The sequence below is a fragment of the Pogona vitticeps genome, chromosome 1 (assembly GCF_051106095.1).
Source record: "Pogona vitticeps strain Pit_001003342236 chromosome 1, PviZW2.1, whole genome shotgun sequence".
In the NCBI taxonomy this organism is placed as follows: domain Eukaryota; kingdom Metazoa; phylum Chordata; class Lepidosauria; order Squamata; family Agamidae; genus Pogona; species Pogona vitticeps.
The window spans coordinates 114,431,877-114,458,976 of NC_135783.1; positions in this window are offsets into that span (position 1 = coordinate 114,431,877).

Here is a 27,100-nt window from a genome sequence, read left to right on the forward strand (position 1 = left end):
ATTTCTAAAAAATAGTTTGGTACTTAATACTTTTTTTTTTGGTCTTGTCTTAAGAGGTAACTCCTTGGCATTATGAACATTGTAGCATTCTTTAGTTACTAAAAAAATAAAATAAACCCAACTGCAATCAAATATACAAAAAGGCCTTTAAGATGCAAATGTTAAGAGACAATAGCATGCAAGTGAGTAAATGTTACTCATAATAGGAAGGTACAGTAATGAATTTTCCAGTCATTGCTTTAGTTTACAAAAGGAATGTGTTCATGCCCTCATCCTCCCCCACAATCGGCAACATATTAACAGTAATGTGATTTCCAAGTGCTAGGGAAAGCTCCATGCCATTTTTATAAGTAAGAAGAAATAATAGAGGAAGAATATTCCTAAGATGATGTAACTGGAAAGGGAAAAGATCACAGAAGAAATAAAATGTATTATGGATCTATATTTCACTTGCCTTTCCCTACGATTAGTGCAGAATAGGAAGGAAAATCTTCCTGATGCTCGCCTAAGCCTAATGAGTTAGCAAGTGGAGATCAATTGACACAGAGTATTGGTGCAGAAGAAAAGCTTGCTGTTTTCTTGCATTTCCTTGGTCATTCTCAGTAGAGGAAATTCCACATCAGCAAGGCAGGGTCTGCACCAACTTGACTTTTCTCTTCTGCTTGTTTGTCTCATTCAGCTATCAGGTCACTTGCCAATGAAAAGGGCTTAGCAATTTTTCTTTTGATTTATGCTAAGTTTTAGAAATAACATATTGGATGTCAGCCTGCGGAGCTACAGCTTCCAACACAGTATTCACCATCTGGATGAAGTGTTGGGTATGGTCCTACTAACATGATCTTGTCCATATTGATGTGGCATTGAGAATTGTTCCCAGCAATTTTCAATGGATTTACTCAAAACCAAGCAGTATTCGCACCCGTGGAACATTCAGAGATCACTTTTTCTCTCTTTGAATGTATGTACATGTCTCAAGAAGTCAAGTTCTATTTCATGAATAACTGTTACATGTAGTTTTAACTCAGTTCACATGGAAATTGAAATATTTTCCAAATATGCCTGTGCAGGGGCCTGTTTCCTTCCTATGTGTAACTAGAACAAACAGAGTTTAGTCTTCTAATATAGATGAATCCAAGAGCAGGAAATGGAAGATTTGGGTTCCTGTTTGCATATGTACTACAGAGTAATCATTGTGAATGCAGTGCAAGTGTCTGTCCCATCAAAAGATCCTGGACTGTGAAGTACAGTTGTACCTTCTACCCCCCCCCACCTTCCTTTCTTCTAACGGTCAGGGTTTGGTATATCTAGGTGGCGTGCAGTTTAAATAGCGCCATGTGGTAGTTGCAGGATAGTTGATGGCTTGGCAAGGTACAGTACTGCAATTTAATTGGCCTGGTAATATTGTGCTAGTTAATTAACACAAGGACAAATATAAAAATATTTAAATTGATTAGCGATTAAATTAACTAATTAATAAATAATATAATTAATTTCAAATAGAACTGTTTTTATTAAATCTTTTATTAAATTTCATATATATACATAGGTAAAGGTAAAGGTTCCCCTTGACAGTTTTTGTCCAGTCGTGTTCAACTCTAGGGGGCGGTGCTCATCCCTGTTTCCAAGCCATAGAGCCAGCGTTCGTCTGAAGACAATCTTCCGTGGTCACATGGTCAGTGCAACATAGACATGGAACACTGTTACCTTCCCACTGAGGTGGTCCCTATTTATCTACTTGCATTTGTATGCTTTCGAACCGCTAGGTTGGCAGGAGCTGGGACAAGCGATGGGCGTTCACTCTGTCATGTAGATTCGATCTTACAGCTGAAGATCTATAGACCTTACAACACAGAGGCTTCTGCAGTTTAACCCGCAGCACCACCACGTCCCTCTCCTATATACATAGAAGGGGATAACTGATTAAGTGCATAATTAAAGAGGAATTAATTAGTTTGATTGGTTTTTGCAAAGATTAACTGAAGGAATTCTAGCTTACCATTAATTATATCGCAAGCACAAATTAGGGTTGAGCTTTGATCTCTAGAATTGAAAGTACTACTCATAGTTTAAGCTATATGATTAAATTAGTTCTTAATTTCAATTCATCAGGGAATTCAGCTTGAGGGGCAGGATAGTATTTTTTTTTAAAAAAACCAAAATTTTATACCAAGTGGTTGGTTTAACTAGCCATTTATTTATACATTGAGGCTTGCATTGCCTCAAGGTGGGACATAGCTGAGTGTGGGTTGGTTATCCATTCATTATACGCTCAGAGTAAGGATTAGCATCTGATTTGGCACAGGTACTGCTAGGGATTCTTGGTGCACCTTGATTGGTTTTGAATGCCTGATATGCAATGGCATCTCGTAAGAGTCAGGGCAATAAAAAAGGAAAACAGTCTGTCAAGAAAAGGCCAGTGTCCCAAGTGTCTCCATCTCAGTCTTCATCTGATGAGGAATCCTGGCCCATTTGGCAACAACTGCAAGAAAAAAATTGTGCACTGGAAGCTGAGAGGCTGGTGAGACAGGCTTCGCAGTCCAGTGAGGCACTGCCACACAGGTCAGCCAGGGAGACCAAAAGCCATTGTAGGGCTAAGCTTAAAACCATAGCAGATGTTCTGATGTCTAGATTTGCTATTCTTGAAGCAGACCAGCAACCTGATGTGGCATACAGCACTGGTTCTTAACCTTGGGTTACTCAGGAGTTTTGGACTGCAACTCCCAGAAGCCTTCACCACTAACTGTGCTGGCTGGGGTTTCTGGGAGTTGCAGTTCAAAAACATCCAAGTAACAAAGGTTAAGAACCACTGGCATACAGATGCAATGTGGATGGGGCTACCACTACACCAAAGTTGCAGTGTTCAGATAAGGGAAGAAGGTCATCAGCACCTGCAGTGTCAGAGTCAAAAGTGTCAGTTCCCTTTAGGCAGGACGAGGTGATCGATGTCAGCCCTGAACGGCTTTATGGCAGGGACGAATCAAGCTTGGCAGCACCTTCATCAGATGAGTTGGCTGTTGCATTGGGCACTCCTTCACTGATAACTGCTTGGCCTTGGGCTGGCAGAGGACAATTTAACCCCACACATTATGCGCTAAATGACACACAGAGCTTTAGGGCACCCAATACCCCATGGCCCTGTTCTGGTACTCAATTCAGTGGATGGGGTATGCCATCCCCCCAAATCGCATTGACAACTCAGTTTAGTACTACGGCAGGTGTTGGCGTTTGGCCATACCTGCCTGTTCCTGACACAGGATATAATACAGTGCCTTTATGAGCATTGCCATATGGTGACTAAACAATGCCTCTGGGAGAATCATCTTACCCCTGCAACTCAGGAAAAAACATGAAAAGACGAATATGTGGATCTAGTTGGATTATTGAATAGAAATGTAGAGAAAAAGGATTTGGACAAGGAGGATGACAAAGATAAGGGGAGACACAGACACAGGAGAAAGAAGCCGGACAGGACATGGTCCAATTGGCTGCCTGGGTTTCTAATCTATGGTGGGGTGGTTGTTAAGGCCTAGCCGTGGCATGTGCAATCCCTCTTTCAATATTTGGATCTCATATATAGGGCTTATGTGGATTTCACGGGGCAGGCATGGCATCATTATGATGAATCATTCTGTATGCGGAGTGCAATCCACCCAAATATTAGATGGGACGAGCCCCTACTGGGGCTGTGGCTGCAGCACATGACACCAGCCAGATCCAATTTCGGAGACAGATTTGATAGTGGTCATCTAAATAAAAAGGCTGCCCTGAGCCAGAATCCCCACATAGGAGCAGGGCAGATGGTTCAACCCCACCTGCTCTGCTGGGAGTATAATGCCAAGGGCACTTGTACTAGGAAGATATGCCAGTTTAGGCATGAGTGTCCTGCATGTGAGGGACAGCACCCCAACATCTCATGCTTCAGGGCTGGGGCTCAGTGACAAAACGAGAGCCCAGGTGGAGGTAAAAAGCCCAGTAGTGGTGGTGGTACCCCTGGTAAAGGGACCCAGCCCTGTTAAGGTTACAGTTTTGAAAGCATGGCTGAGGGACTCACCCCACAGTGATGATGCTGGTTATTTACTGGATGGCTTTAAGTATGGCTTTAGGATCCCGGCGGTAGGGGAGTGCAAGGCATTCTTTGCACAAAACCTCAAATCATTATTTGGAATGGAGAGGGTAGTACAGGACAAGATTGCAAAAGAGGTGAAAGAAGGGAGAGTGCTGGGACCCTTCACAAAGGCTACTTTGGACACCTTGAGGGTCTCACTGCTGGGAATAGTTCCAGAAAAGGCCCAAGGTGAGTTTAGAATAATACATCACTTGTCTTACCCAGAGGGAGTGTCGGTTAATGATGCCATTCTCCAGGGAACTTTGCACTGTGCGCTACACCTCCTTTGATGAAGTAGTGAGCATGGTGCAGAAATGTGCTGTTGGGACAGAGCTGGAGAAATGCGATATTAAATCAGCATTCTGGATTTTACCAGTTCACTCATTGGATTTTGACCTGTTAGGATTCTACTTTAAGGATCTTTCTATATCGACCGAGCCTTACCCATGGGATGCTTAGTTTCATGTGCTGCATTTGAGCATTTTAGCTCGTTTGTCAAGTGGAAGCTCAGATGCAGGGCATGCTGTAAATCTACAGCCCATTACCTTGATGACAATCTTTTTTGTGGAGAAAGGAATACAGTAAAGTGTAGTTTTATTTTAAACATTTTTCAGTCAATGGTTGAGGAATTAGGCTTACCCCCAGCAGAGGAAAAAACAGAGGGGCCAGCCACATTCATTCTTTACATTGAGCTAGGTACCATACAACAGCTGTCGAGTTTGCCAGACAACAAACTAGCTGACCTTAAAGTTAGGATTGCCTCACTGCTGCAGAGGAAAAAGGTGTCTTTGAGAGAACTACAGGAGCTTGTGGGCCACTTAAACTTTGCTTGCAGATTTGTGGCGCCTGGGTGCACCTTTTTGCACCAGCTTTGCGATGCAATGAAGGGTCTTCAGCCTCCTTTGCATAGGACTAGGGTTACCCATGGTATGAAGGAGGATCTGAAGGTTTGGAGTCAGTTTCTGGCAAGGTTCAATGGTATATCCTTTTGGAGAGGTGAAATACGGCTGAAGGCGGACTTTCAGGTCCACTAACATGTGGCAGGCTCTTTAGGGTTTGGAAATTATTTTGGAGGAAGATGGTGTGCTGGCATGTGGCCAGAAGAGTGGCATCGTACAGACATTACCAAGGATTTAACATTCCTAGAATTCTTTCCAATAGTTGGTGTACTTTGGCTATGGGCAGAGGTCTAACTCTGTGGTATGATTTTGGTGCAACAATCAGGTAGTTTTTTTAATATCATAAACAACCTTACCTCGCATTCAGATCGAGTTATGACATTAGTCACGGCATTCACATTACTTGCAGTTTAATGTCCTAGTGCAGGCCCAGCATGTACCAGGTATAAACAACAGATGAGTTGATGCATTATCACGCTCTTCAGGGACCCAGGAGCCAACAAGTTTCCAGACATACTGCCCCTAGACGTCTAGCAAATTGGCACGAAGACGCAGACAGAGCAATAGGCTTGGCCCTGGCACCAAGGACACGAAAAGGGTACTCAGCTGTGAGTACCAAGTTCCAGGAATTTAGGAAGATGGCCAATCTGGAGCTGGTCTGGCTGACATCGGTAGAGCACCTTAAACAAATCATAGTATATTTGAATCGGAAGGGACTAATGCCGGGAACTATACAGGGTAGGTTGTCAGCAATTGCCTTCTATGCTAAGGTGAATGGTTATCAAAATTTTTCCTTTGATTATTGCATCAGGAAAATGATTGAGGAATAGTCTAAAGAGAGAGGTAGGGCCCCAGACAACAGGGTACCTATATCACCTGCGTTGTTCAAACACATTTGCACACAGTGGGAGATGCTGTGTAGGGATGAATATGAAATCACCTTATTTAGAGCAGCATCCTTGCTGACCTTTTTCGGCACCTATAGATATGCTAAGGTAAGAGCTTAGAAAAGTTACTTTATTGGACAACAGCTCCAATAATTCTTCAGCCAACGTGGTTACTGGCTGTACTTTTCCAGGCTCTTATTACGATGGCAACCAAATAACTCATTTAACCAATGAAATGGCCTCTGTCAAAGGAATGAGGAAAACACCCATCTCCCCTCTGAAGCTGCTCTAGAGGCCTGAGATACCCTCTGGAGCAGATTTTAAAGCAGGTTCTAGCATCTGTCAAAGGAGGGAGAAGAGTGGTCAACCACGCTGCACGAGTGGAAGTCCCTCTTACACAATACTGCATCCAGGGACTTCAGTCATCTCAAATGGAAATGTTGATATACAAAGTACAGCTTTCCAGCCCAAAGTACAGTTCAAGAGATCTAGGTTCAAATACATGAACCTAGTGGCCATGAAAATCACTGAGTGGCCTCAGGCCACTCATGGGGTCTTAGCCTGACAGGATTATTGTGAGGCGAAACTGAGGGGAAGATAGCAATGTACATAGATTAGAGTTCAGTGGAGGAAAAGCAGGGTATACAAGCTTAAATATCTCATCCTCAACTTATCAAAACTCTACATTGCTTGTTAAGAAAACATTACAGTAGCTCTTTCCACTGAAGATTTTAGTTTTATATTGAAAACAAAAATTTAAAATGGCGTATTTAAAAGATCCTGTCGAACCTTTACTCCTCCTCCTTATTTGATTATTTTTTTCTTCTGTACTTTTATGAAGATAAAACCACATTGTTGACTAGTAGAATACGTTCTACTGAAAAATAGAAGCACTCTCTAAAAGTGCAAGCCTCTACAAGCTTTGGAAAATTAAAGCACATTTTAAATTGCTTTTCCATCTCTATTGCAACTTTTTGTAGTATTAATATAAGAAAGTTCCAAAGTAGAAGATCTATTCAGTGAAAATGGAGAACTTTGAAAAAACAATTATCTTCTCAACAATGTGGCATGAATAGCAGTGGCAGCCACTGACATAGAGGTTAAGTAAGGCATATTTATAGTTTAATGTTTAATGTGCTGAGACAGCATCAAATGTGAAGCTTAAGGAAATGTTTATTTCTCTTAAAATTACAGCCCCAGACATAAAGTCACGCTTGAACTTTAAAACATGTCTTTCCTCTCTATTTTCAGACCCACTTGGGAAGTTAGAAAATGTTATGGAAAGCTATGTCCAGCTACTAGATATTTTTAGATTTTCAGTGAATGGGCAAAAGGACTGAGTAGTGCTACAAATGGATATGTCTACACAAACCCATTGAAATTGTCAAAATTTAGTACAACCAGGATCCAGCAGTGGCTAGTATCCAGCGCAGTTGGCGGGACAGAAAGCACAGCAACCAACGGTGGGTAGACGCACGAGCAAACACAAGTATTCATACACATGCATAAAGAGGCAAACAGGCATGCATTCTCTCTCTTTTTCTCTCTCTGTTTCACACACACATCATACACAAGTTCTTTGCTGCTGGCAAGGAGACCCGCAAAAACGGTGGTAGTTAGCCTGAGATGATGCGGCACCCCAATTGCCCTTATGGGCAGCCAAGATCCTATTGAACCTCAGAATGAAAAGCCCCATGCCATTGCTGTCTACAGCTGGGCAGAGAGTGAAGGAGGAGGCAGCCAGCTAATGCTGTGTTCATGGGGGCGGAGCTGTGCTCAAGTGCCAAATTGGTACCTGACCAGTACATTATATTGCTTGGCTATTGAGCAATGAATGGGAACTTTGTGTGCAAGGAAGTCTGAGATGCTGCCTTGTGTGCACGAGCAGAGAATAGAACCACTTACACAGCTGGGTGCTGCAGGGCTATTTTCTGTAGTAACTGACACCTGGGAAGAATAGCAACAATTTTATTAATAATCTGTATCAATAATGCAATTTTTAAAGTGAGTACACTTTGAGTATCCCTTCTACAGTATGACCCCCCCCCCAATGATATGTACTATACATCAGTTTATTTATACTTGAAATCCTGAAATCCATGTGTGAGAAGGGGCCAGCAGCACAGGTGTCCCTGTGAGCAGGCTGTCTCACCTTTATCCAGGACCTGCTGGGTTTCATTCTGCAAATTCCCTAGTAGACCTGGGAGAGTTATCGTTGGCTGATGACAGTTCAAGGGAATCCAGACAGACAGAAGAACCTATCCAGCAGCAGAAGGAAACCTGAGCAAGAACTCTTGAAGGGGTGGGCCAGGCTGGAGAACTGACTTGACCCCTGTGAGAGGGAAAGGTCCCTGTGACAGAGGAAGTGTCAAAGAGGGACTACAGGCCTTGATGGGAGAAGAAGGTGAACTGAAAGACCTGGGGAGGGCTGACCAAGTGCTGCAGATGGAGACTTGCTCCCCCATGTGGTCATGGAGGAAGAGAAAGGAGGGGGAATGGGTTCTTAGGGGGATGCTGTGGAGAACCAGGAGGAGGAGGCCTAACATACAGACCTAGAGCCCCCTGAGGAACTGGAAGGTCCTTGGACTGGGGTTTTGGTTCAGCTCTGGGTGCCTAAGAACCAGGGGAGTGGGACCTCAATCTCTGTCCTCTTTCCCATTCTTCCTAAGGAGGTGAATGTGAGAGAAGAAAGCATCACACTACTGAACCCAGGAGGGATCTTCCAGCGAGCCTATGGCAAACCAGACATGATGGCTGCAGTAAAGGTGACGGCTAGCCCACCAGGATGAGCAAGCAGTGACCCAAGGGGGAGCAGGAGTCAGACACAGGTACTGCTGCCCTTAGTGTGGGCATATAAGCCCTCCCTGCTGTAGAACACATCTGGCAGCACAACAGGGGCGACCCCGTTAAGGAGGACTGCGCAGAGAAAGCTCCTCGTGGTGCTAACTGGAGGGGGCCCAGATTCTGGGCATGGGGTGTGTCCTGCATCACTACCCCCCACTTCCCATAGTTAAATCCAGACCCAGGTAATTCCTTCCACAGGGCTTATCATATCAGGAAGTCTGCTGAAGCTGCAAAGTGATGAGAAGTATAAGACACAGCAGATTCAAGCATAACACAGTAGACATATGTTTCAGAAAAACACAATTATTCAAATCATGATGATCATTATCTTAGAACTGCAGAGCTGGACAGGACCCTGTGGATCACTGCGTCCAGCCCCTGTCAAGGAGGCACAGTGGGGGAAATTGCGCTCCCAACTTCTGGCTCCTCAGCCAGTGACCACTGAGCTATCTTTTTGATTAACAGATGCCTCACCATGTCTTTGTCAATTTTCTCCCATAAATTTCATGATTCATTCTATAAATCTAGGTTTGTCATTGCTTCCACCAAGATTAGATCTAAAAGAGTCACTGAAGCAATAAGCATAAAGGCTGTGTTGGCAGAATTTTAAAGGAATGTACCGTTCCTTTCTCAGTAAGCAACTTTTCCTTTCCACTTTGCACAGCAGCTGACATGACTCTTTGCATCTTTATAAAGCAGACAAAATGGTACATGATGAAAAAAGGATCATGTCTAGCACTTTAAACGACTGCACTCTGTCACCCCAGTTGAGTGGTTTCTGGCATGTGCAGGAGTGTACGCACAGATCTCTCTTTTTAAAATCTTGCACTTACAAAATATATAGTGTATGCCTGGAATATCCTTTGCACCTCTCAAGACTCATTAAAGGAGAAACACATGTTGCCTCCAGAATTCACACATACATAAGGCTTACAGGTCATTTCAGGGAAGTATAGTGAATACAAAGCAATGTACACTTTATAAAATGTGAGTAACTTAAAATGTGCATAAGGGGGAAAAAATCCACAAACATAATCTATTCAGTGAAGGAAATGCACACAATAGGAACATGCATTTAAAGTGTGTACAAGTTTCTACATGACAAATTGTCAGAAGACTCCCAAAGTGACACAGAGAAAAGATGCAGGTGGGATTCAGAGATCTCAAGTATTTTGAAAAGGCAGCACATGATTAGTTATTAACCTTGCTTTTGTCCATTATGTGCTGACTTATGGCAATCCTAAAAAAGTTTCCAATGAGTGTGATATATTTAGGGAATGTTTTTACCAGTGCCACCTCCCAGTGAATGGATTTGAATCGAGATCTTTGGAGTTATACTCCATCATTACTCTACCCACCACACCACATTACACTACACTGACTCTGAACTCTTGGATGTTTATTGTCAGGGAGATGAAGAGAGATGGTTGTGGAATTTTTGCCACAGATATCAGAATGGAATGGTTGGCCATAGGGACTGTTTACCATAAATTTCAGGAAAAGGGTGCTCATCCACCTCAAGTAGCAAAATGTGTTGGGACGGCCCAGCCAGCAGAATGAAGGCTGTTGAGACAGTGCTGGAAGCCCTTCTCTACCATTTGGTAGCTGGGAGGTACTGGAGCTGCAGCATGTTTTAATGTGGATTTTAAAGGCTCTATCTGCTGTGTAGAACCCCTATTTTGGGAAGAGGATTTGGCATCTGTAAAGTTCAGACTAAAATTCAGAAGGGACTAATCCCCCTTGTGAAATCAGAATTACCAGCCTCTACAGTGAGACAACTTTGCTCCCTGTTTTTTTCCAGATGTTTTTCTCCACACATTGGAAATTCTCCACATTAGCAATAGTGGGATTGTCTCTACTGAATAAAAATAAAAGTCAGTGTAGTTCCCCCCCCCCCCCAATTTGAGAGAGAGGAAAAAAAAGAAATAGCAAGATGCATTTGTATGTATGTGTGATAAGGTTTAAGTGCTTACAAGACAATCAGTATTTATTAATCACTTGCTGTCAAGATGATTCTGATTTATGGCAATCCTTTCCAGGGTTTTCTGGAAAGGACTGAGTACTCTGGAGTGGTTTGTCGTTCTTTTCTTTTAAGGATGCTCTGGGACTGCGCAGCTTGCCCAAGGCCACACAGGCTGGTTTTTCTCCCAGAAGGCACAATGGCGAATGGAACTGCGCTATCCATCCAACTTATTAATCACAATAGCTATATGTTATCAGAAGTATCAGAGGCATTATGTCTCTTAAAGCCAAGGGCTGGGAAACACAAGTGGGAGGGGATCTGTATTAATGTCCCACTTGTCTACTTTTCCACAGGCATCTGGTTGTCCACATTGGGAACAGAATGATGGATTTGATTAGGCTTGTGCTCAGATCCAACAAGGCTCCTTTTATAGCCTTAACAAGATTTTAAGCAGGGTTTTAAGAGCTTTGCATACAAATGTCTAGCTCACAGTTAGATGGCAAACACAGATGTTTATATTAAAACCTGACTTGCCATTTATGAATTGTAGGGAACACAAATCTGTTCTTTCAAAATGTTTGCCTTTTTCAAAAGCATATCCTTCACTTGGCCCACAAAATTTCCATCTCAAATTCAATAGCAAAGAGAAATGTGCTGAGATGCACTGCCGTAGGCTTTCCTGATGCAAAGTTGTGTGCTTCTACAGAGGAACGCTCTCCTTTTGATGAGGCTGGTGAAGGTCATTTGTGGCTTTGGAGAGTGTGGCAATTTACTCAATTTAAGAAGAAAAAGGAACACATTCTGGATCCTTAAACTGAACAAGAGATTAGCTGTTTCAGTACATGGCTTCCAGTAAAGTAGGGGCATCTTGATATTCCTGTCACAAACTATCAATGGAATGAGAACATATTTCTTCCCCTTTAGACAGTATTACAAATACATTCCCGGTTTCTGCAAACCACACCAGCTGAACTCATGATGTCTGTTAAAAATTATATTCACACTATAAAACAAACCATTTAAAAAAAAGAGTCTGCCATTAACTTTATTTACTGTCTAAGAACAATTTGTACTCAGCCTCATCCAGGTTTTATAGGAGAAACTGGTCTGACATAAAGCACAGTGACAATCTATGGAAGCAGAGGCATCTTCATAACTAATTTATACAATCCCAAAATGATTTCCTAATGCATAGCCATCTGCAGCTTGACCACTGTGTGAACAAATGACGCCATTACAAGAATAGCTAGCTATGGATGTAGCTGTGTAACTCACTGAGCACGATCTGGATAGTATAAATAATTCGCTTGGAGATGAAGGATTCTTAAAGAGGGAGTGCAATGGTTCCCCATGGACACACCACTAGAAAAATCTTGAAAATCATCAAATCCCCTTGGCTGAAAGATTGACCAAAAGTCAGATCAGAATCAAGGTTTAACAAACTCAGAGTTGGAGTTGTAGGCTTCACAATCTTTTGCACTGCTTGAGTCGCTCTTAGAGGACACACTGTATGAAAGAAGTTTCTATCCAAAGAGCTGCCCAGTCAAGACTCACTAAAGAATAAAGAATGCTAAGAAGGGATGGAAGACATGCTGAAATTGCTCATTCCTAGCATGCAAACAGCACAGTGCCTGAGGCGATGGGTCACCTTGCCTGCATTATGCTGCTGTTGTAATGTGTTGTCAAGCTATGCTCACCTTTCCTCATTTAGGTTCATAGCTATCTCTATTAGTGTCTTCCCTTTCAGACGCTATTTTGGAATAATTTTATATTCCTTTATGAAATTCTGGGCCTGCTCATACTGACATATAGTATATGGGCTACTGAAGGCACGATTTGGATCAGTAAAAAGACCTCACCCAAAAGTAAACAGCTTCTATTTAGAACGATCTAGTCTTCCCTTTTAAGAGGGGCTGCACATCTTTCTGGCCCAGAGGTAGGGCATGCATTCTTTTTGGCACAGTCATTGTTTAGCAGCCTCCAGCAGCTCCACCTTCCAACTGCCATTGTGTGTGTGAGAGAGGATGGAGAAGGAGGGAAGGGAAGCAGGGTGGGGAAAGGGAGAAAATGGAATGACACTGAGAGAGGAAGAAAGGAGCAATGCAACTTATGATGATGATGATTTCACTTGCCCTGACCCTCCACAGATGATCAGAAAAAGTACCTAACTGATAGCTGATCAGACTACAAGGCCTTGTGTGCTGTTTGGATGGGAAGAGCATGCCAAATGGCACATCACTCCCCCACCCCCACACCTCAACAAACCCTTTGTCCTGTGATCCACTCAAAACCAAAATGGTCAGTCTGGACAGGCCCTATCTCAACTGGTTGTTCTGGGTTTTTCAGGCTCTTTGGCTGTGTTCTGAAGGTTGTTCTTCCTGACGTTTCACCAATTGCTGTGGCCGGCATCTTCAGAGGACAGCAACGTGTGCTCTGGTCCTCTGAAGATGCCGGCCACAGAGACTGGCGAAACGTCAGGAAGAACAACCTTCAGGACACGGCCAAAGAGCCCAAAAAACCCAGAACAACCATTAGATCCTGCCCATGAAAGCCTTCGCGAACCTATCTCAACCAATTAGAAATCATAGTATGAGTCTCTAGACACCAAAATGTGCTTCATATTTAGCTATACTCCATTACAAACATTTAATAGGATAACATGAATGTGTAGATGTCTTGAATTGACCCCATGGCTTTGTTGCAGCAAAAACAGAAAGGAGTTTTGTGGTACCTGGAAGACTAGTGAGTTTTGTACCCTTTTGCAGAGTGTAGCCCATTTCCTCAGAGACATATCAGTGTGTGAAGATGCTGTCCATATTAAGAAGCAGGCTACAAGCTACAGAGGTTTATGGCAAATGAAATGCTAGTCTTTCAGGTGCCACAAGATCCCTTATTGATGTTGTGGTGTCCACCCTCGTGCACCTTGCTTGACCTTCAAGCCCCCAGAGCACACGAAGGCAGACACTCTCTTCTTTAACACTTGCTGCCACCAGGTGATCTTTAAATCACCATTTTCTTCTGAAAGACTCAGGTCCACACTTCAAGTCCTTTTAAATAAAACTTTACTTTATTGATTACATAGATTGATTCATAATATCTTCTGTAGTTAATCATTCCTCAGAATTCCCTAAACCACACATTCTATTACTCAGTCTGGCTTTTCTCTCCTGCCTGACTCTTACATTTCTCTAACTGAATCAATCTCACTCAATCTACTCACTGAATTGAACTCTACACACTGACTTGAACTCACTTCATCTCACACTCTGACTGAAATATTGACTCAGGCTCCACCTCTTATAGTATCTGTCTCGGCTCTGCCTTTCAGCAACATGAATATTCAAAAATCATTACATTATAAAACAAGAACCATAGATCAACTAAATAGAGAAGGCTACAGATGTATATAAGCGAGGGCCATTTCAGGTACCCTGCCCTATCTCCAATCATTTGGTCATCTCCTGCAGAGAAGCCTTGTGCCTTCAGTTCTATATTCCTGATATATATTTATGTGGTTCCTTCTGCAATACAGAAAACCAAAGAAACCTCTGTGCAGTTACAGCCCTACATTCTCTTGCACTTGTATTCACTGGAGAGGAGGAAGGTTTAATGCCTTTCTGCTTCTCAAGAGCAAAAATTATTATTCTTGGTAACTGAAATAATTTGAAAGAAGTATGGATGAAGCAGAGTGCAGAGCCAGGCCAAGATCTCAGTGCAAATAGTGATGGATGAGAAGAAGGTTTTGTGTGCAGGAAGTGCCTTTGAAGCCAGATACTCATCTCCACTGGTTCCCAGAAGCTTTTAGGGATTAAAACCCCCAAAATCTCACAGCCAGCATATAGGAAATTTTAGGTCAAAAAGTTAATTCTTTTTCAAGCTCTGGATGGAGAAGGTCAAGAAATGCCAGGGTCAAGAAACTCCCAGTTTCTGCAAACCACTTTCAGTCTCTGTCTATTTGGCAGCATCTCATGGACTGGTGAGGAAACAGAAGTTACATTTAATTAATTTCACATTGGGTTACTCTAAATATTTGGAGCTATTCTTTATTTAATGTTTTCCTAGGGCTTGGAAAACTTCACCTTTCCACAATGCTATTCTATGGAACCTATGAGACCATAGGAGGGTTTTCCAACCAAGGCAACATATAAGCAAACACAGAAATTTTTTTTGCCCCTGAGAGAGAAATGAAACACCAAAGTCACAATGAATAGCCTCTCTCATGTGACCCTTACTTTAATACATTCTTTGAACTTTTAATTATTGTTATGTCTGACATACTTTGGACACAGGATGTCCTCCCACCCAATTTAAAGTGACGGATGCAATATTTTGTTACTTAGTATAGGTCCAGATGGCTGTATGAAAGGCCAAACATAACAGTCTCACTTTTAGGGGAAAGGCATACAGGAAATTGCCCTGGATGAAGGTATCATCACCAAGATTTTAGCACAACTCAACTTAAATACTTTAAAAAAATTGTAATTAAGAAGGCACACACTCCATACATACCCAGTGTGACCCAATCAGTCAACTTAGTTTATACTATTCCACCAAGGCAGCATTGAACTCTTGGCATGGGATAACAGGAAGCACAATGTTCTTAAAAACAACACAGTCAATCTCACATCCTTATGGGATTTTGGAGATTGGGTTTCTCAGTCTGTAATTTCGTCCCCCTGGTGCCATATGGCAAACCACTCAAGTAAAGTGCAATGCAGCATGGCTTTTGGCTGTCAAAGGAAGGAAGGAAGGATCCATGTTGGATTTTACCTCACCAGAAGGTTGGCTCAAGCCTGAGTCTTCATTTTTTGTTTGTTGATTTATAGCACCACAATTGGTCTGTTTTGGCTTCGTTTCTCACCATCAGCAGTTCACTGGTATTTGCTGGATAGGTATGGTATTTTGACTCAGTTTTAATCTAGCCCTCAATCCCTCCTCTTTTTGTTGTACAATTATGATGGCCATTTGAAGTGAATATTTTAAGTCATACACGTGCATCCCATAGGTGATATCCCAGAGAAGACAATAGTACGTCTGAATAATACATCAAAACAAAGAAATTACATTAATAATAAATATGTGCCTATTTTTACTTCAATTATAACCTTCATTTCATTTCCATATGAAAGAACAAGAGAATCATAATTGTTCAGCTGAGGCACAACCAAGTATAATATTGCCAGGTTTCCAGGCATCCACTAAACTATCTTGGGGAACGGTATCCTTTTCCATGTCCACAGCCAGGGAAACATTGCCAAGATCTCAACGCAAGTAGCAATGGAAAAGAAGACAGTTTTGTGTTCCGGTTGCTCATCTCTGCTGGTTCACAGAAGGAACAAGACTTACTGCCCAAGTATGAAAATGTTTGTATGTGTGTTGTGCCCTCTGGAAATGGATGGGATGGGTGTCTTGCCCTGCTTCTGTGATGATGTTACAAGGACCTTCTCTTTGGGATGAAGGCTTAACCCGGAAATCTCAAAGAATGGCAGGTTCCTGGCCTGCCAACACTAAGCAGCAAGTTTTCCCTTGTTTCAACTGCCACATGTTCAGCACGAAGAATCCATGGTCACAAAAAATGTATGAGGGATAAAGCACAGGCTCAGAGGTTTAAATTTAAAGTATTTATATTGAATAAATTAGTATCCAAACTTAAGTTGGTTTGCTATGAATGGAAATTTGTTTTTAATATAAACTGTCTCCTGCAGGAAGAAAGTGAGAGCTATATGATATTATTTCTTGATGTTTAATAGCAAAATAAAACATTGGATGCTTGTCGAAAATGAAAACTTAGCTAAGACTCCAATCGTAAATTACAGGAAAATAAGGGCTAAGGAATACACAGGAATTTAATGCTCAGTAAAAATGCTTGAGATTAAACTTCAAGTGAGGCTGCAACCTGTGGTAAGCACTGTGATGGTTTAGACGTTTCAAATTGCATTCCCAGTGTACACTGCTCACAATCCTTCTGAAGACAATTCCTACATTCCCCCCAGTTGTTCGGTTAGACTCCCAAAATTGATACAGCAGTGTGTCCATAATCAAGAAAAAAATGGCCATTTGATGATATATATAAACCAGAACGTAATAGGAAAGTGTCTGGTGTAAGTGCTCAAAATAGCCCATGCAGCGTCCTTTTGTTTTCACACATTTTTGACGCACAGAGACACAGAATTTCCATTAAAAAAATTCTTAGTGGGTGAGTAAAAGTCTGCAAATGTTACAACCCTTTCAGGAAGAGCTCAGCTGGAAGGGTCTCTTGCCAGATGCTCAATTAGGACCACATGGATAGGGAAGAAAAAGGAAGCCTATATGCGCAGCATTGGCAGCCCTTTTAGTACATTGTGGTTGGCTTTTCATGCTCAGTTATTTGAAGGTTTTAAAAATTTGCTATCTTTTCAAAAGTTTCTTAGTTCAGAAAGCTAAAGCAATTTTCCCCTCCCTCCTGCATAACACTGTAGATTTTTCTGTAAAGGCAGGATTCTTGTACCTTATACAAATGGTAGCAAGAATTGTATGTCTGTGAAGCTCGGGTCCATTTGACCTGCCTTCATTCATTGTGGCAGCTCATGATTGGAGTGGCAAGGAAGGGGCACCTAGGAACATTGAGGTACACATGGAATCCACCTATTTCAAAGCAGCAATTGTTGGGAAAATAACAATCATGCATGAAACCCAACGCTGGGTTTTCAGTGGAAGGAGAGAGCTTCCACAAACTGTCCTTGGCATGAATCAATGAGCAAAGTTCTTTTTCCCACCTCTGATTCCCCCTCCACATCATCATCATCATATTTATTCCTTTGCCTTCTTTGCACAGTAAGCTATGTTCAGAGTTGCTGCTAACAATATCCACTCCTTTAAAATAACATAGCAACTTTTCAAGATTTTTCACTAACAGTTAAAAAACATAATATTTAAACAGTCAAACAAATATTAACTGGCTTAAAAAACAATCTTATTAACAAATACTTTGTTGTTAAGTTGTGTCTGACTCTTCGTGACCCCATGGGCCAGAGCACGCCAGGCCCTCCTGTCTTCCACTGCCTCCTGGAGTTGTGTCAAATTCATGTTGGTTGCTTCGCAGACACTGTCCAGTCATCTCATCCTCTGTCGTCCCCTTCTCCTCTTGCCGTCACACTTTCCCAACATCAGGGTCTTTTTTTCCAGGAAGTCTTCTCTTCTCATGAGATGGCCAAAGTATTGGAGCCTCAGCTTCAGGATCTGTCCTTCCAGTGAGCACTCAGGGTTGATTTCCTTTAGAATGGATAGGTTTGTTCTCCTTGCAGTCCAGGGGACTCTCAAGTGACTTTTCCAGCACCACAATTCAAATAACAAATTCAAATAACATATACTACACCACCATTAAAGCTGATCATTAATACTGTGGTATGACAACTGAAACATTTACAAAGCCAATCTCTGGCACAAGTTATTGTTTTGTAATGGTTAGGGGTGCAGCACTGCACATGGAAATGACAAATGTTGATCCACCAGATGTTTTGAACTCCAACTCTCACAAGCCTCAGGCAGTGGTAATGTATTGTTGAAACTTGTTTAAAATATCTGGAGGGCCCAAGGTTTCCAACCATTGCTAGAGACACTTGCATATAAATGTAAATTCTGCTAAAATGTGTACTGGATTGAGGCATAATACCATTACTGTTATATATTTCTGTCTAGCATGTTTGGTATAAATTCACTAAGCGGAACTTGATGCTGGAGAGCGTGGAACTTCTACATTTCCTTTTCCTTTCTAGCTGTCATCACTATTGCTGTGTAAGCTAGAGCAAGAGTGAAAGGAAGCTAAGAAGAAATGAAAACAAGCAAATAAGAAAGCACTTCCTTGTGATCATGAACCATTCAGTTCCTCCAGTGAAGTACCACAGCATGAAAGGATCATTTTAAATAATGTTGTGGGCCAGTAGACTTTAACAAATGATGGGGTAACTGGGAATTGAACAGATATAAGGAGTTGTTGTGGGTTTTTCGGGCTCTTTGGCCGTGTTCTGAAGGTTGCTCTTCCTAACGTTTCACCAGTTTCTGTGGTCAACATCTTCAGAGGACAGCACAGAGGACAGATATCAGGAGGTTTTTTAGATGAATACATAGGGAAATGTAAGCATACACTTAATTCATTCATCAAAATAAGGAGGACTTTAAAGTGTTTAGAAAGGAGGGATCATTTCCATTGGCCCAGTTGGCTCAATATTGTTCCTCAATGATCACATTAAGTGATTCAGTACTTGGTTCTCATGGCCAAAATATAATGTGCACTATTTTCATTCGTAAGAATGAAAATAAGAACTGAGTTGTCTTTAGATCCAGGGTACTACCAAGTGATGGGCACTAGGGGTTCACAGTGGCGCAGTGTGGGTTCAAAGTGTTCATTCACATTAAAATTGATTGTGTTAGTTTGTCAACTGTGATCATGAATGGTGACATTAATAAGAATTCCTGTCAAAGCAATTTAAAAGCCCATGCTGTATTTTGTAGAGGACAGAGGGGAGTTAAGAGGTTAACAGTGTGATCATCTGCATGTCTATTCAGAGACTCTGAGCTCAGAGAAATTCCTTCCTAGGAAACATTCTGAAAAAATGATTACTAGGTCAATTTCATGAATTTCTGGTCAAATCATTGTTTTTCTTCAGCTGTAATGACACCTAATAAAGCACTGCATTGAAAGTTAAAGTTGAAGTTAAAATTATATCAAGATACAATCCAGGCTAACCTGCTGTTTGTATTCTCATGCTGTAGACATAATTGTTTTATAATGTATACCCTGCTTAATGTATCAGACAAATAAAGTATAGAGAATGGCTCTTGCAAGTCATAAGATATGACCAAGTTTAGAAGATACAGCTGAGGTGACTTGAAGGAAAATACATTAATCTATGAAGAAGAATGTCAGACTAACAATGGAATGTAAATATTGTATATCGTGGTTTGTGAATGTTGTATTCCAATGGCTGACCTCATACGTCATTCTCAGGGTCAAAACTCAACCTGCATTTGTTAACTCAAGATGCTGAATTGTTTTGAAGTTTCAAAATTAAGGCTCCAATCTGTGAGTCAAGCCCATTGAACCTCACAATTTTTTTTCTGATGAGACATGTATAGGATTGTGATTTTCAATATCTGTAGAGGTTATTGAAGAAGTATGAATTAAGAAATAAGATATATTTTCCATTGTTTGCCCATAGTTAATTCCTGGATGTTCAGAGGCTTTATCACACAATCTTATTGCTTTCAGGCAGAATATAAGTATGCTATTTAGTGTGGTGAAATTTTGCCCAGCTGCCATCTAAATTCATGAAGGAAACGTTTTTAGTAAATTTATCATCCGTTTTAGCCGACAGAAGCAATTTTCTAAGAGGTGAGCACATTCAGTACTAACTAGAGATGGGCATGAACCCGTGCTTCAGCAGTTCAGCCCAGTTTGGCACAGTGCCCACACAGATCGCCCGCACTTCCCTCCCCCGCCTCCTTCACACATTTACCCACTCACGGGGGGGGGCAGCATGCTTCCCTCCCCACCTCCTCTAGTGGCCAGCCACTCACCATCAGCAGGGCATGCTTCCTTTCTCCATCTCTTCGGGCAGCTGCCAGCTCAGATTCAGAGCCCTAGGCTTCCCTGCTCCTCCTCCCCCTCTGAGTAGGCAGCTTTTGGAGAAGATGGAGGAGGGAAGCACGCATGGAGATTCTTTTAACTTCTGGAAAAAGAATAGACCAGCACTAAGCCACCCTGTAGCTTCTCCATATTTGTTTTATCAAATCCTAGGCAAGCTTTACATGCCTGTAAACTTTATTAAACTTCAAAATTTACTTAACACTGGAAAATATTAACCATAGTCATACCACTAAAAAGTGATCCTCTTGCCTGGGCTTCAGTATATGTCCCTGGGTTATTCCAAAGGAGATGGATGAGTTTCCAAGTATCTCCAAGTGCATAACATTCTGTTACTGTGGGCTTCCTTACACCATGGCCCAAATACCTTGATTTGACACAGAGACTGTGTTAACACCATGGGAGATTAGGGAAGGGGCAGTCTTAAACAAATATTGGCAAAGTTCCTTCTCCCCTCTCCTAGAACTCCCAGAATCCCACAGATAGCATGGGAGGGAGGTCTGGGGAGCTGCAGCCCAAATAAGTAACTTCTGCCAAGTGTGTTCTCTAAGGCCAAGCGTTGTCCAAGCCTCTTTCCTCTCCAGTATCTCACTGTGTTTCGAACCACAGTGGCTGGGATCTCTGGGAGTTGAAGTAAAAAAGAAAAGAAAAGTCCCCCTCCAGCTCTTGTCTGAGATTAGGGGCTTCAATGTGGGGATTCAGATCTCAAGGCTTGACACTGTAAAAGCAACACCACAAATTCCAAAAGTGATTAATACTGTACAGCCTTAGTAAATACTACTTCTACTATTGCTGCTACTGCTGCTGCTACTACTACTACTACTCATCATCATTGTTATCATCCTAGAACTGCTGATCTGGACCCTGCGGATCTTTGAGTTCAGCCCCTGTCAAAGAGGCACAGTGAGAAATCAAACTACCAGCCTCTGGCTTTGCAGCCAGATGCCTAAACCATTGAGCTATCCAGCAGTTCCTTTTATAGTATAATTATACTGTATAATTATACTTAATATAATTATATTATATAATTTTACTAGTATTAATTGGTATAATTGGCATAACTATATTGATTTTAGCATAAAATAATATATTTATTATAAATTAATTTAATAAATTAGTTCATATTAGCATAATTATATTGATTTTACACACGGTTAAAGTCAGACATGTTTGTCTTACAAAGAAATAAAATTTATTGTAGAATATGTAGGACAGAAATTTTTCTTTGCTTTTATCTGTTGATTTCCACCACAAAGAGTACTCTAAAAATGACTTGCATCCCCCAACATGACACATGCTAGCTGATATCATAATGTACAGCATCATAACATTGCGATAGTGTCCAGAATTCTCAATGAAGTGAAAAACTGCATTCCATATGTTCTCTAGTTGAGAAAAGAGAGGTTGTGATGGAACGCTTACCAACTTTACCTGGTAACAACAGAAATAAACTAATTGGCAGAAAGAATGTAGGAAGAGAGCCAATCAAGAAGAGCCTGCAGGATATAAAAGGGAGATCAGAAGGAGGGTGTTGTTGTTTAGTTGTTAATTCATGTCCAACTCTTTGTGAGCCTATGGACCAGAGCACGCCGGGCCCTCCTGTCTTCCAGAAGGAGGGTTCGTTTCGTTCGTTTAGTCATTTAGTTGTGTCCGACTCTTCGTGACCCCATGGACCAGAGCACGCCAGGCCCTCCTATCTTCCACTGCCTCCTGGAGTTGTGTCAAATTCATGTTGGTTGCTTCGCAGACACTGTCCAGCCATCTCATCCTCGGTCGTCCCCTTCTCCTCTTGCCGTCACACTTTCCTAACATCAAGTTTTTTTCCAAGGAGTCTTTTCTTCTCATGAGATGGCCAAAGTACTGGAGCCTCAGCTTCAGGATCTGTCCTTCCAGTGAGCACTCAAGGTTGATTTCCTTTAGAACTGATAGGTTTGTTCTCCTTGCAGTCCAGGGGATTCTCAAGAGCCTCCTCCAGCACCACGATTCAAAGGCATCAATTCTTCGGCAGTCTGCTTTCTTTATGGTCCAGCTCTCACTTCCATACATCACTACTGTAGAAAGAGTTAAATTGTTTCCTAAGGCGAGAGGTTGGATTTTAGACCAGGCTATAAAAAGAGAGATAAATTATATTGTATGAAAGGAAATCATGTTTAAGAGTGGGCTAAAACAAAAGAAATACTTTGTATGAGGAAGAGGGAGTTTGAATGTGTGAAAGCTGGCATGTATGTCAATGTAACGTCCCAAGGTCCAGTACAACAGAATCTTGTAAAAACCTTGAGTGTGAGGAAACCCATCAAAACAACCTGAGGACTGAGCATGCTCAGTGTGTCCACACAATGCTGACTGACTCTTTGCTGGAGGTAATAACAGCAGCTGAGAGGGCAACGGAGTGGAAGATCATAAGAAGGGCATGGCAGGCCAACTGGAACCCTATACAGTACAGGATCATTCCCCAAAGTACCATTTTGTTGCTTCTTTGCCCTTTTTCCCTTGAAAGTTACTCCCCATAAAAACAATCAAAAGGCAGAGGAAGATAATGTTTCCTCCTGCACTACTGGTGTTCGTTTATACATATAAAGCCAGTAAATGAAAAGAATTCCTGGATCAGTAGAAGTCTGTTTCTTGTTCCAAAGAGTTGCCGTTATGACACTTCCAGGTCATGACAGAATTTCTGAACAGCTAAGCCACCATCTTCAGAAGATATATGGAAGTTATACAGGATCCAGATCAGCGAGTTGTGATGCAAGAAAAAGGCTCCTTAAGTATCTCAGAGCTTTTGTGGCTGTCTGAATTCCTGTAGACAGGAGACAGAGAACAGCCTCTTGGTCTTAGGCACACAACTACTGTATGTTGTGGTTTGTGAAGGATGGCCAATAGTTTGGAGTGCATTAATAATTACCTTCTCAAGATATATTCTTAAACCTCAGATCCCTATGAAATATAAGTTTGTGCTCTTTTGGCACCTCAGTGCTACAGAGCAAAGCAACAGCTGCCTCTCTTTTAGCTCAGATTTCTAAAATGTTCAGCATCTCACTTTCCTTTTTGTCAAAATCCTCCACCGCAGACTGGGCTGACATTTTGAAAAGAAGCAACCCTTCTGGTAAATTGCAGCCAACACTAATGACACGTCACCAACCAGCAAAGGTGTGAGGGAACCTCACTGACGCACTACTTGTAAATGCACAGAACTGTAGCCTATTGAATGTTGATTCAAGGCAGCTGTGGCCCTGGCCTGATGTGGGAGATCTAAGCTAGAATATAGCTGCCTTCAAAGCAGTCAGGAACAGATAGCAACCAACCTCTGTTTTGCTTCCTTGTAGAGTAAAACAATTTGCAAGCACCATCAGAAATAAGAAAAATAGCTGCTAAGGATATTTTGGAGATCGCTCCTTCATAGGATAGCCATAAGTCAGAGGCGACTTCATTGCACATAACAACAACAGTATGTAATGAGAGGCAGAACAACAACAATAAGAGTATAGAGACAGCCTTGATTGCTTCCTCTGCCATGGACCTCTTTGAAAGAACAAGTGCTTATAAGAATGTTCTTGCCCTTATGAGCCATTAAATTGCTTTCAACTCATGACAAGAATGCAGATGTTCAAGGAGTGGTTTATCATTGCCAGCCAGTCCTCCAATGAATTTTCATAGTTGAGCGGGGATTGGAATCCAAGCTTCCCGTATCCTATTGTGACATTCCATCCACTACAGTACACTGTACATTCCTGGTATTTATGTTAGCAGAGCGCAGCAAGTTAGTATCTAGCTTATGGCTATTAAGAATGAGCAACATCTCCAAAAAACAGTAATCAGTTACAAGCAGAAAACTGAGTTTTATGGTTAGAAAGCAGTGTTAAGCTTGATTGCAGAAGCCCTTGATGCTGCCTTCTGGACAGAGGAATGTCCCAGTAGCCATTATGGAGGAGAAATCATGTGGCAACAACTAATCTAATTTCCAGAATGTAGAAATAAAGCCTGAATACAGTGGTGCCTCGCTTGACGATGTTAATTCGTTCCAGCGAAATCACTGTAGAGTGAAAACGTCATCAAACGAAATAAAAAACCCATTGAAACGCATTGAAAACCGTTCAGTGTGTTCCAATGGGCTGAATACCTGCTCGTCCAGTGAAGATCCTCCATAGGGGCAGCCATTTTCGGTGCCTGTAGTGCGAAAAATCAGTCCCCAAAACAGCGGGGGGGCATTTTCTTCAGCCAGTGGCCATTTTGAAACCCGACGATCAGCTGTTTGCTGATTGTCGTAAAGCGAAAATTCGTTCCCGAAGCAGGGAACTGATCATCGCACAGCGACAAAACCCCATTTAAACCATTGTTTTGCTATCGCAAAAGCGATCACAGAAACATCAATGCTAAGCGGATTCATCGTTAAATGGGGTAATCGTCCAGTGGGGCACGACTGTATAGGAATCTGCTTATCAATAAGAGATCATTAGAAAAGACAAGAGAAGGCAAGAAAAATGCTTGAGCCACCTGCTGATCTATCCTTCATGCCCACCTCACTGCTTGAGCTTATTTGTTACAAGTATTAGTACCTTACTGTCTGACAGTGCTGCCAACAGAAAAGACCAAGGCGAAGATCCAGTCCCATTGTTCCACTGATGATGTTCTGTGGATAAAAGCAGTTTCATGAATGAAACTGGGAGAGGGGACACTCTCAAAATCATGTTCTTAGACTTGGTCGGTTTTAGTGTGACCAGGAGGTCCACCACAAGAAGACAAAAGAAAAGGTCCTATTAGCAGATGTATGCAAGCTTAACATTTGATTGTGATCTAAGGCACAACAAAAATGAAATAGATTGCACTGATGTGCTGTGAAACAGTAAAATGGTGAGATCACAATTCAATTGCCCTCATCTAAACTTGCATTTCTCGGAGAGACTGTGTATCTTACTTCTGTCACTTTCTTCCTCACCATCACCTACTTACTTTTATCTACAAAAATTGGGAAGACACTGACCTACCTCACATATTTTCCCCAGGGGCAAATGCAAAAGAAAGCAAATGTATTTTGGTTTTGAAATGCTGTAGGGTGAGAGCAACCGCCCTGGGGCAACAAGAACCCCATACTGCAGTTTTTAAGCTGCACTGTAGTCAAACCTCTGCCCATGACCTGAGCTCACTCCCATTGCTGGGGGCAAAGTGTTGTTTGCATAATTAGGCTTTAAACTGTCCAGAGAGTGCTTTAGCACTATGGGGCAGTATATAAGCTGAAACAACAACAACAGCAGTCCTGAAAATTGACATTACATTTAGAAAAAACAGAGAAAATTGGCATTCCGGGTTAGATCCTTGCCTGCTGACTATTTCTCTGTTATTATTGTTGCTATTGTTGAAAAGAAAAGAAATGGAAATTTTGGAGAATGTCCCCAAACCACATGGCATATCTGAATATACCAATACTATCTCAGTTTGATACAGAATCAACTACCACTTTGACATCTGGGGAATTCTGGCATTTGTAGTTTCATTAAAGCTTGATCCCGCTCCAACCTCTTATGGAATCCTGGCATTTGTACTTTGGTGAGCTATTTTAGAATTCTCTGCAGGAGAGCTCTGATGCACTTCCCAAAACTATGACGAAGAATTCTACGGATGTCATGAAATTACAAACACAGGCGAGGATGGAGCAATGGCAACGTGGCAGTGCTGCTGACTATCCTCTCACCCTGGTGGCCACTTCTTATTTCCCTGGGTCATAGACCTCTATCTATTCCCTGCTTCAAAACCATCACAGAACTGCTCATGAAAGAAAGGAACACTGACAGAAAAAGGGTCCAGCCGCAGGACAGACATTTTAACATCCTGGAACTGCATGGCTGGTGTTTGCCTGCCCATCCCAGAGGACGCAAGATCGCTCCGGGTCATGTGTGAGGAGGGAGGGCGAGCGGCTATTTAAAGGAATGCTTGCCCCCACTGTGCCCTCTTTCTTGTCCAGGCACCCACCCACCCTATTTCTATTGTGATTTTTGGTCTCCTTTCAGGGACCGGATAGGAATTTTTGACCTTTATCCTGATTGGCTATTGGATGGGGTTTTCCCCCCACATATCCCGCACTGGAGAAGGGTTGTTGGCAACTGATTGGTGGTTACTTTTGGTCACACTGGCGGGTAGTGCGGAAAAACAGGTTGTCTCGGTGTGTCCCATTGGTAATTCAGGTAAGCCAACAGCGCATCCAACCTCCCGGTTTTGCGGATCGTGCAATTACAGGGGCGGCAGGAAGATGCCCTGGGCCACTTCCAGACCAACAGTCATTAAGTAAAGATGGCTGGAGGTCTGGGGTATTTATTAGCAGCCGGCCGGGTTCTTGCTGTCTTCAAGACTGCTGGAACCTGGGGCCTGGGACTTGCCCATTGATTGATCTAGGGGTATTTTGGATACCTTGCCTTTACCTGTTTCCACACAACCGCAGGCCCCCTCATTTGATGATGTCAACAATATACAATTTGGATTTGATTTAATAAAGTGTGGCCCATATTTAAACCATATCACTGTCTTGCGTCTTTATTCCGGGACTGGGTGGGCAAAAGGATTGTGTGCATTTCCCATATTTTATAGTAGGGCAACAAAAACCCACAGTTCTCAAACCCAATAGACTTGGAGTACAACTACAGTATTGAAATGAATCAGGAGCTGGATTGGGGGTTCTGAAGTCAGTTTAAAGTCACATGGTTTTTGTGTCAGTGCATGTCCTCTTGAGACAAATTTTATTCCAGTTGTAAGTTGTGTTGTATATTGGCCATGGGAACTACACGGGCTTTAAAA